Source organism: Salmo salar, chromosome 15 (genome assembly GCF_965601325.2).
Source record: "Salmo salar chromosome 15, fSalSal1, whole genome shotgun sequence".
Lineage (NCBI taxonomy): Eukaryota > Metazoa > Chordata > Actinopteri > Salmoniformes > Salmonidae > Salmo > Salmo salar.
This window is the reverse complement of record NC_138305.1, coordinates 30840927-30846752: the sequence shown is the minus strand read 5'-3', so window position 1 is coordinate 30846752 and position 5826 is coordinate 30840927.

Genomic DNA, 5826 nt, shown 5'->3' with positions numbered 1-5826 from the left:
GAAAGAGGAAAAGATAGGGAGTTAGAAAATGGAGTGAGGAAATCGAGAAAGGAATCTAGGAAAGAAAATGAGTAAAGTAAAGGAAGCTAGGAAAGAGAGCTAGGAAAAGAGCTAGGTAAGGAAAGGAGATAAGGAAATAGAGATAGTGGAATAGTGGAATAAGAAGTAGGGAAGGAAAGGAAGTTTTTTTTTACACTGTTGCTACTCGCTGTTCATTATCTATGCATATTCGCTTTACCCCTACCTACCTCAATTACCTCAACTAACCTGTACCCCCGCACATTGACTCGGTACCTCTAATACTCGTTATTGTTATTTTATTGTGTTACTTTTTTTTTTACATTAGTTTATTTAGTAAATATTTTCTCAACTCTATTTTCTTAAAAATGCATTTTTGGTTAAGGGCTTGTAAGTAAACATTTCACAGAAAGGTTTACACCTGTTGTATTCAGCGCATGTGACAAATAAAATTTGATTTGATTTGATTTGGAAAAGAAAGGGAGCTAGGAAATGAGGTTGGAAAGGGAGCGAGGAAAGGAGAAAAGGAATCTAAGAAAGAAAATGAGGAGTTTACATGTATGTGGTAGGAATTAACCATGTCCAGTAGATGGCAAATTTTCTCATAGAAAATTGATGCAACAATTTCCTGTTATGATGCGATCACATTTAATTGTCTTGTATCTGTAAAAACAGCTGGACATAATGATGTCACACCTAAAAAACATATTTTCTAAATGCTTAAAACTAGAATGTCAAATAAAAATGAAGTGGTTGAAGTGTTTCCATTTAGTCAAATTGCACATTAGTATCTGTTTCATTTCTCAGGTAGCATGAAAAAGCCAGCATGGATAGAATGCAAGAATTTACTAATATTTGCCATATTCTAGTAATTTTCATGTGTCAAATTTCTGCCCTACTAGAGCTACCCCGGTCTGTAAGTGCTGTTATTGTGAAGTGGAAACGTCTAGGAGCAACAACAGCTCAGCCACGAAGTGGTAGGCCACACAAGCTCACAGAACAGGACCGGCAAGTGATGAGGCGCGTGGCGCTTAACAATCCTCTGTCCTCGGTTGAAACACCCACTACCGAGTTCCAAACTGTCTCTGGAAGCAACATCAGCACAAGAACTGTTCGTCGGGAGCTTCATGAAATGGGTTTCCATGGCCAAGCAGCTGCACACAAGCCTAAGATCACCAAACACAATGCCAGGCGTCAGCTGGAGTGGTGTAAAACTCACCGCCATTGTTCTCATGACCAGTGGAAACGCGTTCTCTGGAGTGATAAATCACGCTTCACCATCTGGCAGTCTGACGGACTACTCTGGGTTTGGCGATTGCCAGGAGAACACTACCTGCCCCAATGCATAGTGACAACTGTAAAGTTTGGTGGATGAGGAATAATGGTCTGGGACAGTTTTTCATGGTTCAGGCTAGGCCCCTTACAATGAAGGGAAATCTTAAAACTACAGCATAAAATGACATTCTAGACGATTCTGTGCTTCCAACTTTGTGGCAACAGTTTAGGGAAGGCCCTTTCCTGTTTCAGAATGACAATGCCCCCGTGCACAAAGCAAGGTCCATTCAGAAATGGTTTGTCGTAATCTGTGTGGAAGAACTTGACTGACCTGCACAGAGCCCTGAACGCCGACTGCGTGCCAGGCCTATTCACCCAACCTCATTAATGCTCTTGTGGCTGAATGGAAGCAAGTCGCCGCAGCAATATTCCAACATTTAGTGGAAAGCCTTCCCAGAAGAGTGAAGGCTGTTATAGCAGCAAAGTGGGGACCAACTCCATATTAATGCCCATGATTTTGGAATGAGATGTTAGACGAGCACGTGTCCACATACTTTTGGCCATGTAGTTGTATGTATGTATGTATGTTGTATCTACATAGGCCTTATTATATGGGCTAGCCAACTCATTTTCAGCATTTCTTCAGTTAGTAGCAAAGTAGGCTACAGCCTCATGATAAGCCAATGCCAACCTAATAGTTTCTTAAGAAGAATTTATACATAGGCCTACCTGTAGGTACTCTCTCCAGGGTGTCATCCTCCTCGTCGTCTACGGACGCCTCTCCCTCAGGGCAATTGTCATCACCTGTGTGGAGATTGAGAATCACAACATTATTGCAAGGTACCTTGCTGAAGTCCTATAGCCTAACGTAACATTACTTACCAGCACGTGAGCTGTTTATGTTGGTGTGCATTGAAACAACAGGTCTTTGTCCTAGGATTTCATTCTTTCCGATAGGAAGTGGAACATGCTTTTACCTCCAGGACCACATCGAGGAAGCTCTCTTTTTTCACTCAGGTAGCGCTGTTTCAAGGCCTTCCACTTGGATCTTAAGATGTGCCAGGCTTTGTTATAGCCCTTACTCTGCATGTCTTATTTACAGTAATTGTTCAAACAATGAGGCGTTTCTTTGGCGTTTCCCATCTTAAATACTTTTGAATCAAACCAAAAAACTCTTTGGTCTCTTCCTCCGTCCACTTGAATCTTTGTGTACTCGGCAGGGTTTGAATGGCGCTGGAGGGTATAGCAGCTGTTTTACAGGCTCCTGACCAATTGTGCTATTTTGTGTGTTAACTTCTTTAGTACATAATGCTTCCGCCATCGTTTCTTATGATAGAAAAGAGCTTCTTGGACATCAGAACAGCGATAACTAACATCGATTAGGATGAGGATTTCTACTTCAATGAGTCGAAAGACATACTGCTCATTCTGGACCAGGCCCAAATCCCTGAGACTCTGAAAAAGGAAGAGGCCGGAGTGCGGGATACCTGACAAGACTACATTTCCGGAAAAGGGGCCGCAGATCGGGCAGCCTTCTGAGAATCCGGTGGCGAGCAAGTATACTCCCACTGACATCCGTTCTTCTTGCTAACATGCAATCATAGGAAAATAAAATTGATGACCTACAATTAAGATTATCCTGCCAAAGGGACATTAAAAACTGTAACATCTTATGTTTCACCGAGAAGTGGCTGAACGAAGACAGACAATATAGAGCTAGCGGGATTTTCCATGCACCGGCAAAACAGAGACGCTACCTCTGGTAAGACGAGGGGTGGAGGGGTGTGGCTATTTGTCAATAACAGCTGGTGGGCAATGTCTAATATTAAAGAAGTCTCGAGGTATTGCTCGCCTGAGGTAGAGTACCTTATGATAAGCTGTAGACCACACTATCTACCAAGAGAGTTCTCATCTGTATTATTCGTAGCCGTCTAGTTACCACCACAGAACGAAGCTGGCACTAAGACCGCTCTCAACCAACTCTATAAGGCCATAAGCAAAGAAGAAAATGCTCACCCAAAAGCGGTGCTCCTAGTGGCCAGGGACTTTAATGCAGGCAAACTTAAATCAGTTTTACAAAAATTTTACCAGCATGTCACATGTGCAACCAGGGGAAAAAAAATCCTAGACCACCTTTACTCCACATACAGAGATGCATACAAAGCTCTCCCTCGCCCCCATTTGGCAAATCTGACCATATTTCTATCCTTCTGATTCCTGCTTACAAGCAAAAACTAAAGCAGGAAGTACCAGTGACTCGCTCAGGACGGAAGTGGTCAGATGACGCGGATGCTACACTACAGGACTGTTTTGCTAGCACAGACTGGAATATGTTTCGGGATTCATCCAATGGCATTGAGGAGTACACCACCTCAGTCATCGGCTTCATCAATAAGTGCATCGATGATGTCGTCCCCACAGTGACTGTACGTACATTTCCCAACCAGAAGCCATGGATTACAGGTAACATCAGCATCAAGCTAAAGGCTAGAGCTGCCGCTTTCAAGGAGTGAGAGACTAATCCGGACGCTTATAAGAAATACCGCTATGCCCTCAGACAAACCATCAAACAAGCAAAGCGTCAATACAGGATTAAGATTGAATCCTACTACACCGGCTCTGACGCTCGTCAGATGCGGCAGGACTTGAAAACTATTATGGACTACAAAGGGAAACCCAGACGCGAGCTGTCCAGTGACGCGAGCCTACCAGACGAGCTGAATGCCTTTTATGCTCGCTTCGAGGCAAGCAACACTGAAGCATGCACGAGAGCACCAGCTGTTCTGGATGACCGTGTGATAACGCTCTCGGTTGCTGATGTGAATAAAACCTTTAAACAGGTCAACATTCACAATGCCGCTGGGCCAGACGGATTACCAGGATGTGTACTCAAAGCATGCGCGGACCAACTGTCAAGTGTCTTCACTAACATTTTCAACCTTTCCCTGACCGAGTCTGTAATACCTACATGTTTCAAGCAGACCACCACAATCCCTGTGCCCAAGGAAGCGAAGGTAACCTGCCTAAATGATTACCGCCCTGTGGTACTCACATCGGTAGCCATGAAGTGCTTTGAAAGGTTGGTCATGGCTCACATCAACAGCATCCTCCCGGACACCCTAGACCCACTCCAATTCGCATACCGCCCCAACAGATCCACAGATGACGCAATCTCAATCACACTCCACACTGACCTTTCTCACCTGGACAAAAGGAACACCTATGTGAGAATGCTGTTCATTGACTACATACAGCTCAGCGTTCAACACCATAGTGCCCACAAAGCTCATCACTAAGCTAAGGACTCTGGGACTAAACACCTCCCTCTGCAACTGGATCCTGGACTTCCTGACGGGCCTCCCCCAGGTGGTAAGAGTAGGCAACAACACATCTGCCACACTGATCCTTAACACTGGGGCCCCTCAAGGATGTGTACTTAGTCCCCTCCTGTATTCCCTGTTCACCCACGACTGCATGGCCAAACATGACACCAACACCATCATTAAGTTTGCTGACAACACAACAGTGGTAGGCCTGATCACCGACAACGATGAGACGGCCTATAGGGAGGAGGTCAGAGAACTGGCAGTGTGGTGCCAGGGCAACAACCTCTCCCTCACTGTCAACAAAACAAAGGAGCTTATTGTGGACTACAGGAAACAGAGGGCCGAGCACACCCCCATCTTCATAGGCCGCGTTTTTGTTGTTGCACTGTCTCTACCCACACATGCATATTTACGCTACACACATATGCTGCTGCCTAGTCACTTTTACCCCTACCTACATGTACACCTGCACATTGACTTTGTACCAGTACCTTGTAGATAACAATAACAAGGCTATTTTGTTTTACTATTTCTTTTTATTAGCACATCTTTCTCACTTTTTAACTCAGCATTGTTAGCTCATAAGTAAGCATTTCACAGTAAAGTCTACACCTATTGTATTCGGTGCATGTGACAAATACATTTAATTTGTTGCTCTGTCCTGAAAGCATACGCTATAATAGAATGAATGAAATGCGGACTGGTGATTTATAGTTACGTGATGATATTACGTGCCCCGCGTACCTTCAAAATGAGTCAGCATTAATCACTTACTCGAAAATCACTGTTTCTATCATTTTGTTCGCAATAAAGTTTTACCTAAAATATAAATCCACCACTGTTGAAAGGATAAAAACGTTCATTTTTAGAAAATGTCTCTATATATTCCATTTCGCATCACATTTGCGACATTGCTTTTGTTGAATAAACCTGGGTCAATGGAAACCTGCCTAGTGACAGGCTAGTTTTAGTGGCAGGCTTCTGTGGGTCTGCAGCTGGGTGCATATCGAGCAGCCCGCCACTTTTTAAAGCAACAGTACACAGGTTTCAAAACGTAAGACAAGAAGAGCCTCTCAGCATCACTTGGTGCAAAATATGAAGATATATGCAGCTAATGACAAGGAATCATAATACACGTGCACAGTAATAGAAAAATATTAAATTATTTGGAAGAAACTTTTCAGATTCAGGTCTCCCTAGAGAATGT